This window comes from Notolepis coatsorum (genome assembly GCF_963971535.1).
Source record: "Notolepis coatsorum genome assembly, chromosome: 1".
In the NCBI taxonomy this organism is placed as follows: Eukaryota; Metazoa; Chordata; class Actinopteri; order Aulopiformes; family Paralepididae; genus Notolepis; species Notolepis coatsorum.
In genome coordinates, this window is record NC_140165.1 from 49766709 (window position 1) to 49779561 (window position 12853).

Sequence of the window (12853 nt, forward strand, 5' to 3'; positions counted from 1 at the left end):
ATTACTTGATTTTAGTGCTGCATTCGATGTCATAGACCACAATCTGCTCATCGGTAAACTAGAATGTTATGAGTTTTGTCCAACAGCCATCATATTTATGAAGAGTTATCTCACAAGTAGGACACAAAGGATTTATTACACTGGCAGCTGGTCTCACTCTAAGGTCTTAGACTGCGGGGTCCCGCAAGGGAGCTGCCTAGGACCACTCCTATACGCCATCTTCACAAACGACTTACCATCAGTTCTGTGTAAAGCAACTGTACAAATGTATGCTGATGATTCCACATTGTACTATGCTGCAAAAAAAAAATATCAGGGAACTGGACAATGTTTTATCAGCTGAGTTAAATATGGTGTTTGATTGGATAAAACGAAATAAGTTGGTACTAAACATCTCAAAAACCAAATCAATTATCTTGGGTTCGAGTCATAAATTGTCATCGATACCAAAAATTAGTTTGAACGTGTCTGACGAACCCATAGAACAGGTAAATAAAGTAAAATTACTGGGCATAATAATTGATAGCCAGCTGTCATGGGCAGAACACATTGATACCATAGTGAAGAAAATGGGGAGTGGTATCTCCATGGTGAGGAAATGTCTTTTTTATGTCCCTACATATATTGTGGGACAGGTGGCGAAATCTTTAATTTTATGTCACCTAGATTATTGTGCACCAGTATGGTCCTCTGCATCCAAAGGTCAACTAAAGAAATTGCAAACTGCCCAGAACAGAGCTGCAAGGTTAGTTTTACATTGTTCCATGAGAACAAACACTATAACTATGCACCGGCAACTCTCATGGTTAACGGTAGAGAATAGGCTGGTTTTCAACACAGTTAAATCTTTCAGGAACACTGTCTTTTCGTCTCAACCTGTTTTCTTATACAAACAAATTGTCAGATGCAGTCAGGTTCATTCTTATTTTACTAGGTCAGCTGATGATGGACAGATTATGTTACCACGTCCAAAATCAAATGCTTTAAAGAGGACTGTTGTTTATCGTGCCATCAATCATTGGAATAACTGCCCACTGAACATAAGTAAATTGAATAGTAAAGTGTCTTTCAAATACCACCTGAGAATGCACTACTTAAATATGTGAGCAAAATATTCTGATGTTGATAATGATGTCTACAATGTTTTACTGTTTTTAGATTATCATTGTTAATTGTGATTGTCATATGTATCTCATGTTGTTATGTTTTGTGTGTTCTGTTGTCTTTCTGTGTGGACCCCAGGAAGACTAGCTCGCCACTTAGGTGACAGCTAATGGGGATCCTTATAAACAATAAACCACAGAATGCAGCAAATGCAATAAAAAGAAAAGCTCATATTGACCCGTAGTCTAGTGCATTGGTTCTCAAACTTTTCCATGTCAAGGACCCGCAAATGTAATCAGAATTCCATAGTCTCTCCACGTATTACACGCAGGTGGGGTGATAACAGTGGAGAGAAAACTGTGATCAGATGAGTCATTTTTGTATTCTCTCATTGGACCCAACTTCTAGTGAATATTATTATGAATATTAATATTAGTGAAATTAAACTATTAGTCATTTTTCTGGGGACCCCCTGGAACCCTCTCAAGGACCCCACTTTGAGAACCACTGTTCTAGAACTCAGTCAGACAACTGGAGAATGGAAACTTTCCTCCATTTTAGTTTCTTATTTTTGGTGGTGCATGGGACTATACCTACATTTGAATAACTGATTGGGCTTTTAAAGACGGGTGGAAAGGAAACAAGCACTGTTACCTAAATCCATATCTTAGGCATATAAGCAGTTTTTTCCCCTCATACAGTATCTCTACATTTCTGCAGGCTATATATCATACTCCTACCTCTTCCTCTACACTGTAAATATATAATAAGTTGTGTCAACATGTATTTTCAACTACCTTTGCACTGAACCAATTCCTATTTAGTCGATTTAACAGACGAAAAGCCAACCCCAAAAGGTTACTTGTCCTTTTTGCATTGGCTTTTATTTAGTATAAGCGCATTTAAATCTGTGCTAACACTTCCTAGCCTCATGCTACAAACCAGTTCAGGAGAACTCTGTGAAACGGGAGTCGAATCAACTAAATAGTAGAGAGTGAATATTACATTTCCAGTTTACATCACTTGAAAGTCAGACAAGAAGATAGATAAACTAGCCTGCCTTTTCTCAGTCCTTGCCCCACAATGGTGGAATGAACTACCCACCCCATGCAGTTAGGAGAGCCGAAACCTGTCCAATCTTTCCCGGTCGACTAAAGACTAGGATCCACCCCTTCCTGACAAAAGAAGTCACCCAACTCCTCGTCAAATCAACAGTCATCTCCCGCCTCGACTACTGCAACGCACTGCTAGCTGGCCTCCCGGCCACTGCCACCAAGCCTCTTCAACTCATTCAAAACGCAGCGGCCCGCCTGATCTCAAACCTACCGAAGTCGGCCCATGTCACCCCACTTCTTAGGGACCTGCACTGGCTCCCCATTGCTGCACATATCCGCTTCAAGGCCCTCGACCTAGCATACCGTGCGGCAAAGGGAACTGCTCCCGCCTACCTCCGGTCAATGGTCTCTAACTACACACCCTCAAGACCCCTACGCTCTGCATCTTCTGGCCGCCTCAGACCTACTCCTATCCAAGCTCCGGGAAGGTCATCAAAGAGAAGCCGCCTATTCTCAGTCCTTGCCCCACAATGGTGGAATGAACTACCCACCCCAGTTAGGACAGCCGAATCCCGTCCAATCTTTCGCCGTCGACTAAAGACGCACTTCTTCAACCATTATCTGAAATAATAAAAAAATAATAATAATAATCTAACCCTAACTAACCTTACTGTCATGCACTTGTCCTAATAAACTAACCTACACTGTAACACGCAACACTTTGATGAATATTGTTACTCAGCTGATATAGTTGTACCCTTCCTGATGACCTGTCGTACAGAACTTGTAAGTCGCTTTGGATAAAAGCGTCAGCTAAATGACTAAATGTAAATGTTCTTCAACCACTATCTGAAATAAAACAATTTAAAATTAAAATAAATAAATTAAAAAAATCTAACCCGTCCCTAACTAACCTTACTGTCATGCACTTGTCCTAATAAACTAACATACACTGTAGCACTCAACACTTTGATGAACATTGTTACTCAGCTGATAGAGTTGTGCCCTTCCTGATGACTTGTCGTACAGAACTTGTAAGTCGCTTTGGATAAAAGCGTCAGCTAAATGACTAAATGTAAATGTAGCCTAGCTTAAAACTCCGGGAGACATGTTTTTTGCCAACAGCTCGGCTATATGGTCCGTATCCGCTTCCATTCATTTATGGTAAGCTAGGCTAGCTTGCAGCCGGATATCTTTCTACTGAACGCACAGAGAGGTAATTGGTATATTCTTGTCTGACCCTGGAGAAGACAGTGCGCATTTCCTATAGAGTGTTTACCGTACGTCAGGGCTATTCAACTGGCGGCCCGCGGGCCAGATCCGGCCCGCGGGATGATTCTGACCGGCCCGCCAAAGATTACATGATAATAAAAAGAAATTAAAAAAAATTAAAAAAAAAATATTTTGCCAATGTAGCTGCTATTTCCACAAAAGGACAAGAGTACCTTGCATCACTTCACATTGATGAAGGTCTCCTGCAACTTGAAATAATTGACATGCAAGCATCATCTGCTCTGAAGCAGGCACTTGAGAATGAATCCACCACAACATTTTGGATAAAGTGTATTCATGTCAAGACATTCCCCAAAATAAAAACGCTGGCAATATCTGTGCTAACAATGTTTGGCTCAACATACACCTGAGAATCCAGTTTCTCTCACATGAATGCCATTAAAACAAGCAACGTGCCTCCTTGACAAATGAGCATTTGCATCACTGTTTGCGGGTAGCCATCACTTCCTATGAACCCTCTTTCTCTGCCATTGCCCAGTCAAAGAAGTGCAATCTCTCTCATTAGATGTGTGTATGTAGGCTAGGCCTGTCTGCCCCCCACCCCCCTGATGTTTGAGAGTTAAGAGTGGACAATAAGTGCTAATAAGATGCTGTGATTTGCTGTTGTTGCACATACATGAAGCACTTTTTCATAAGCTCAGCTGCACTATAAATGTGTTTTTTTGGTCAAGTGTCAATGTTAGAATGTTCAGATGCACATCATGCACTTGTTTGTTTTTTATTTAATTTTTATATTGAAATGTTGAGGAGGAGATGTTGCAGTTGTTGCACAGTCATAAATGAAGCACTTTTTGCAGGAGATGTTGCAGATGTGGCACATAAATGAAGCACTTTTTTTGAAAAGTATACTACTTTTGCAATGTAGTTAAATAAAAGTTGTGAAAATGTGGTTGCGTGTTGTGTCAAGTGTACATATATTCATAGCACGGGGAGGCGCCGTGGCAGTCCGGCCCCTGGCCCCTTGGGTTTCTGACAATGTGGCCCCCTGAACAATTTAGTTGAATAGCCCTGCCGTACGTCATCAAACAGGAAGTCAGCCATTTCGGAGATACTGAACGTAAACAACGCAACCGAACTCGCAACTGTTACTGGTCATTGTTGCTCAAAATGGTCAATTATTGCCGTGTTTTTGTCTGTACTAATCGGTCGGACCGGGAAAAGCATTTGGAGTACTTCAGATTGCCAAAAGCTATTACAAATCAGGGAGAAGAGTGCAAAACATTTTCGGAGGAAAGAAGGCAGAATTGTTGGGTCGTAATTCTAAGACGAAGGAGCCAGCTTGTACGGATCTTCACAACCTATTAGTCTGAGTTTATCAGAATATTGCGCCCTTTCCTGCTGACTAAGTCCTTCTCTGTATGTTTTAGCAGCTTCCACACGGTTTCCGGTGGTTTAGACATCCTAAAATCTGCTTATGGTTTGGTTATGCTAATGGTTATGGTTATGGCTGGTTATAGTTAGGTTAAGGTTAATGGTCATGGTTAACTCATTCAGCGCCATTTATTAGAGAGGGCCCGTTGTAGCAATGCCACGCTTTAAAAGATAGGAGTGCATCACCTTGTTTGTAGAGCTATAACTATATTCTATATTATTAGCTATGGATACAATACTATGGCCCATTTGACATCAAATATATCTATCGTTCAATATGTGAAAAAGAATACGTTTTTTCATCCATACGTTCCCGTGTTATACCGTGGTGAATATAAGTAGGGTTTCAGAGTGGTCTGGGGTAATTCCCGAAAGGCTGAGTTATAGCCTCATACGTGAATTCTACTATAAACATTGCCGTTTCTTGCCTGGACACGCTACTATTCCCAAATCAAATTTAAATAATAGGTATTATGTTTCATCATGAATGCATGAAGGGGGGGGGGGTCGTTTCTGATTATTTGATTGCCAGTAATGGCATTCGTATTGAACACTAAAAACGTTGATCAGCTCAATCGGTATAAAAGCATTGCACGATCAAGCCAGAATTGATGTCAGATAGTCCTTACCTGTGATCTGGAGTATTCCAAAAATAATATTACAATTGTTTGATCGCCATCTGGTCCATCCGATGTCCATTTCGTCCACGACATAACCCACCACAACATATGGATTGCGAGCATTTGACACGCTTCAATGCAACCGGGAGAACCGCTCGACTGGCCCGACCCAGAAAACTGCACCGGAGACATTTGACCGTTGCACAGGCCAAGATATAAGCTTTCAAAGGGTGCTTGATACCACCGTCTAGCTGGATGCGGCCGGTATCGCACTTTGGCAATCTCAGACTCATTCCCTATGGTAAAACCAAGGTCCCTGGATGAATAATGAATACAAATATAGAATAAAAGAATAAACAACCAAAACGCGAGATATCTCGGGTCTGGCAGCCAACGCATGGCGAGTTAACCTGGCTTATCTCGGGTTTGGCAATTAAAGAGTTAAGGTTATTATTTGTTTATGGTTATGGTTAAGGTCAGGTTATGGTTAGGTTAAGGATATGGTTATGGTAAGGTTATGGTTAGCTTATGGTTATGGCTGGTTATGATTAGGTTATGGTTGTGGTTATAGTTATGATTATGGTTATACTTATGGTTATGTTATGGTTATGGTTATGGTATTGTTTAGGATTAGGGGCAGGGTTACAGTTTGTTGAACACTCATAAATCCTAAAAAGTTGGCACTCATGTGAACAGCCTGCCTATTTAGTTTTATTCAACAAAAAGAGATTTAACAAACAAAGCATTAAAAAGTATTTAGGTTTTTATTACTGTATGTATGTAACTACAGTTTCCTGTGTTTAGGTTCCAATATCTTAAAATAAACAAATACAATAAAATAAATAAAAAATACTCTGCATCAAAACTCCAGCTAGATGATTCAGCTGGATTAAAAGAGTCATTTTAGGCCCGGGATGTCAATGTTTGAGAGGAGAAGGCTATGAGAAGAATAAGATAAGATTAGATAGGATAAGATAAGATAGTCCTTTATTTGGGGAAATGTGGGCGTCATAGCAGCATGGGGGAGGGGAGGTACAGGTATGGGCAGGGTAATAGTAGAAAGACGTAAATATAGGCAATATAATTAACTCTGAATATAAAAAATATGAGAAAAATAAACGGTGTAAACAAAGGTGCAGATGAGGGTCTGTATGCCTATGGGTTATATTATATGTTACAATAAATATAGGCAATAGAATTTGAATCGGAATCTATATATTATGAGTAAGAGTAAAAGTAAACAGTGTATACACAAGGTACAGTATACACAAGGTAGCCTGCTATGCTGCTACTGCATGTCTTATCTTATTTTATCTTATATTGTATTATCTTATCTTATCTTATATTATATTATATATTATATTATATTATCTGTCTCTGAACGGCATGCAGTCGCTTCCAGCTCCAACTGTGTTGCATGGCGTTGAGAAGGGGCTTAGTGATGCAACACACATAAGACACACACAGACACATACATACACACACACACACACGCACACACATACACACACGCACGCACGCACGCACACACACACACACACACACACACACATACACACACACACACACACACACACTCACACACACAAACAGTGGCTCAGGAGGTAGAGCACTCATCTGGTAATCGAAAGGTGCAAGAGACATTTTGCATACTGGCGTGCCCTTGAGCAAAGACACTTGACCCCTAACTGCTCCCAATGAGCAGGTCGGCACCTTGCATGGTCCCTTGCATGGTCCCCCCTCGGTGTTTGAATGTGTGAGTGGATGGGTGGATGAGTCATAAGTTGTAAAGCGCTTTGGATGAAAGATCTATAGATACAGTACAAACACACACACACACATACTGTATATACATGGACAGTTGGACACACACATTAACACACACACACTCACACATAAATACTGTATACTGACACACATTATGCATGGACACACACACACACACACACACACACACAGATAGATACATATATGCATAAACACACACACACACACACACACACACACACACACACACACACACACACACACACACACACATACACACACACACACACACACACACACACACACACACACACACACACACACACACACACGCACACACAGTCACCCCCCTTGTGTTGCAGAGGTTGAGAGAAACATGATTCATTTTAGTGGCTGCACTGCCCCCCGCTGGTCAAATTATGAACTGCACCCCCATGACCCCACTGAGTGACCCATATTGTGACTGTCATGCAGACATCCTGTGTATCCAGTTTGTATTTGTTTTAAGCCATCCAGGTGTACATTTCCTTTTTTTTTTTTTTTGCAGAATTCCATCTTGGAATTCCCATTGTGGAATTTTAGAACGTTGCATTCTCAAAAATGTTATCCCACGCGCAAGGCCACTCTATGCCGGAAAACAATGATAGCAGGCCTACTACTGTAATTTACCTATCTCAAGGAAAGCAACCGTTGTGATTGGAGGATCAAGAAAAGAGGGTGGGGTTGAGATAAGGTCGACTGACAGCAGATGTTGTCTCACATGTCCGAGGGTCAAGCCAAATACACAATTGTTAAAATATATATATGTAGTGTTAATTCCTGGAAAAAAAAAGTTTTATAGAGATACGTAGGTACATAGATACACAACAATACTAATAAGTAATAAGACTTAAAATCATTGCGGAATTGTAAGAGGTTATGATGCCGTTTAAATGCGGTGACAGTAACGTTATTTGGACGCTACTTTTCACTGTCCAACAGGGCTGTACCACACACAAACATTCTAAATAAACAACTAGTCAACAACTTACCCATAAATAAAGCAGAACGTGGCACGACAAACCACGAAAATCAACTACCCTCTGAGGCAGAGTCATTGACACGATTTTTTTAATATATTTTATTTATAGCATTTTCAGCTTCTTTGGTCAATGCAGGACCTTTTGGCCACACAGGACCGACAGAGGAGAGAGGGTGAAGCGGGAGGAGAGGAGGGGAAGACATGCGGCATATGGCCACCGGGTCGGGGATTCGAACCCGGGGCGACCGCTTCACGACTCAGCGTGCTATGTGGTGTGCTAGTGGAGCGCCCCAGAGTCATTGACACGATTAACAACATCCAATACCTTGTTCATAAAATCCGATGGATTGAAGGGGGATGTTTCCTGAAATCGAATGTTTTCTCATGTTGTTTATGGGCGTCGCTCGAAACTCCAACTCGCCAACGAAAGCAATCGTCTTGATTCGCATGCAAATGTTATTCCACCCCCACGCAATGACCAAAGTCACACGGAAACAGCCTTTTTTAAACAAAGAATTGTTACTATTAGAGATACTATAACTGTTATCTTTTATAGTAAATAGTTCTTAAAGATTCAAACTGTGATAATGTGGGGAAAAAACTAAAAACACCCCAAAAAATTTTTCAACAAATCTTCTCTTGTGATTTGACGTGATTTCACTTCCGCGACTTGAGGTGGAGAGTGCTGGGCACGGTCACATATATGAAGCAACAGAGCTGCTGCAGTAGTACAGCCGTTGATAAATGTTCAGTCAAACGACTGTATACTATAGAACATACCGGAAAGTGGGGCCTATTTATGTACTCCCTCTGTGTCTATACATCACTATTCTTTTTACTGGATCAATGAACACTGTTTTATGTGGCCTACTGTACTAAACATCTTGTGCACAATGAACGGGAGGAAGTTACTGTACATACCCGGTAAATGACCGAAAGGCATATTACTGCGATAAAATCACCAATGTCAAATGGAGCCGCTACGCACATTATTGGAAACATGTCCGCTGGCTAGATTTAAGCACTTAATGTGTCGAGCCATACCTGGTTATTTTTTCTCTTTCTTTCTTTTTAGCTCGTTGACTGCTTGTAGATGCTAAAACGGAGTTCGATTTTGTCATTTCTCTGTTTAATGGAGGATACTTTATGTGTCTGTGAGCCCCCCCCCCCACCCCCCCGTTTCTTCACGCATGTCTGTGACTGGATAAGTAGCCTGCTTCTGCGTGGAAAGCACAGTTTGTTCATTTTCAAGGCCCTTTCAAGGCCCTCCTTATGCTACCTCCTTTATTGGAATGGGATTTTGGAATGTATGGAACCCGTTCTAGTGACTGGCTGGTCCTTAAAGGAACACGCCAATATTTTGGGAAATTCGCTTATTGTCTTCTCCAGAGAGAGAGACAAGAAGATAGATACCAGTTTCCTCTCTGTGCATTCAGTAGAAAGCTATCTGCCTGCATGTTAGCCTAGCTTAGCACAATGAATGGAATGAATGACCAGTTAGCTTGGCATTGTCCAACTAACACCTCTCCCGAAGGCTAACCGGTCATGAAACCAAGAGTTTGCTCTGAACAGGGTAAATCTGCATTCTGCTATGATGCCCCTCTAGCTCATGGAAAAAAGCTTGAGATTATCCCCTCTGTTGCAGAGTTTAAAACCTTGATTTCCAACCTTTGTCAATCAAGTTGTACGTGTTTTAATTGATTTGTTATCCTTGCTTTTTGCCTCGTCTTGTTGTCTTACTGTTATGGTTGTATATGCTGTGTGATTGTATATGTTTTTTTTAATTATTTCTCTATGTACACTCGACGTGACTGTAAATGAGGGAAACCTGGGTTGCCTTTCAAGTATAAAGGTTTAAAATTAAATTAAATTTGGATTTGATCGCTGAATAAGTATTTTGTGTAGTGCAAGATGGATATGCGCCATGCTCTTTCCGTACAAATCAATATTTAACTAGGCCAGGATGTATTAAAAGCATTATGTTTTTGGCCACAGATGCCTTAGAAACTAGGAAAGCCCCATGAAAGGTTCCTCGGCCAAAAAGCAAGTAATTGAATATCCTAGTTCAATAAACTCTGAAGAGTGTTGCCCATTCATCCTTTTTTTTGCCCTGGTTTTGCTCCTGAAAATGTACTTCTCCCAAGTTCTATGTGAGGCTCATATTCTTAGGGTCAGATGCAAGGTGTTATTTGTTATGACGGATGATTTAAAAGAGCGATAAATCATTTCAACCCAGTCCACAAAACTCTTCCCAAATCCAAACTTCCTCAAAGTTTCAAATAATTAAGGCCATTCGATCGAGTCATAACAGCTGCATGAGCTGCATCTTTTATATATTACATAAGAATACAATATATTAAAAATGCGACTCATATTGAAAAATGAAAGTGTCAGGGATAAATCCAGCTTGATCCGGGTGGATAACTTACTGCTCTGTGGAGACATACTGCTCTGTGGAGACTTACTACTCTGTGGAGTCTTACTGCTCTGTAGAGTCTTACTGCACTGTGGAGTCTTACTGCTCTGTGGAGACTTACTGCTCTGTGGAGACGTACTGCTCTGTGGAGTCTTACTGCTCTGTGGAGACTTACTGCTCTGTGGAGACTTACTGCTCTGTGGAGTCTTACTGCTCTATGGAGACTTACTGCTCTGTGGAGACTTACTGCTCTGTGGAGACTTACTGCTCTGTGGAGTCTTACTGCTCTGTGGAATCTTACTGCTCTGTGGAGACTTACTGATCTGTGGAGACTTACTGCTCTGTGGAGTCTTACTGCTCTATGGAGACTTACTGCTCTGTGGAGACTTACTGCTCTGTGGAGACTTACTGCTCTGTGGAGTCTTACTGCTCTGTGGAATCTTACTGCTCTGTGGAGACTTACTGCTTTGCTCTGTGGAGACTTACTGCTCTGTGGAGACTTACTGCTCTGTGGAGTCTTACTGCTCTGTGGAGTCTTACTGCTCTGTGGAGACTTACTCAGTAGACAAGGTTGCTTCCAAGGTTGTTCGGTGTATTGGGTCCCTTTCTTCAGCTGTACGGTCTAACCTTAGAAATCTCTAAGGTTATTAACCTGTGTAATATTTGATCAGGCTATGTACTTCGATCAACATATCAAAGCGTTGAGTCGTACATCTTTCTTCCATTTTTAAGAAACATTGCCAAACCCAGGTCTGTTTATGTTTATTAGGATCCCCATTAGTCATCATCGTGTTGACTATTCTTCCTGGGTTCCTGAATGAAACATTCAGTGTAAATCAGTCATATATCACATACATAATCAATAGAAAATAAAACAAAAGGTCATAGGTGAATCCATTTGATCATTCACATGGTATATCAGCCTGGCTAGACTTACTGCAATTCCCTTTTCACCTGCCTCAGCAAGTCATCCCTGAACCAGAAACACTGCTGTAAGACTATTGACCAGGTCCAGCAGTACAGCTCACACCATACACACCCAGGACAGGAAGGCTCTACAGAGAGTGGTGCGCTCAGCAGAGCGTACTACGGGTATTGCACTACCACCCCTGCAGGACTTATACAATAGGAGGTGCAAATTCAGATTCAGATTCAGATTCAGATTCAGATTCCTTTATTGAGCCATTTGTGTAAAACACATTGGTAATTTTTGCAGCAATACAGTGTATGCATTTTCTATCTTTTTTCACAGTAAACAACACCAACACAGACAAGAAACGAAACAGTGCAGTGGGGGATTAATCAATAAAGTACATATATATATATATAAAGTGAAGAGTGCAGAGATCCAGTACGGACTAGTGCAGTGCAGTCAGTGTCATTATGCCAGTGTCACTTGGGGGCAGAGGAGGGGGGGGGGGGTACCGAGGGGGGGGGGGGGGGGGGGGACCTGAGGCATTGATCAGCCTGGCGGCTGAGGGGAAGAAGCTCAGTCTGTGTCGAGCTTTCACAGCCTTTGGGATCCTCAGCCTTCTCCCAGAGGGGAGCAGGGTGAAGAGGCTGTGACCGGGGTGGGATGGGTCGGCCATGATCTTCCTCGCCCTCTTCAGCACCCTGGAGTCTGCAGAATAATGAAGGACCCTTACCACCCCAACAATAGCCTGTTCAAACTGCTGCGGTCAGGCAAGTGCCTACGCATACATACAGCAAGAACAGAGAAACTCAGACTCAGCTTCTTCCCCCAGGCCATCAGAACACTGATCCCTCCACACACAGGCACACATGAACACACACACACACACACACACACACACACACACACACACACACACACACACACACACACACACACACACACACACACACACACACACACACACACTGTAGGGGTATTGAAAAGTCTGGAAAAGCACAGGTATTACATGTTGGGGGGGGGGGGGGGGGGGGCTGTCGGGAGATGAAATAATATTAAATATATTAAATATTTTTGTATTCATGTCGTTGTGTTTTGCGTGGCTACCGGGAGCTTGGTGCATCTGGCGAGAGCTTGTATGGAACGTGCAAGCATTTTTGTTGTACAGCCACCAATTCAGTGTCGTAATGTGTGTTGTTTTTTGCTAGTATATGAAATTGGTATTAAATCTTGCTCTAAGTGGTATTAAAAAGGTCTTAAAAAGTCTTAACTTGTTGAAACCTGCCGATATCC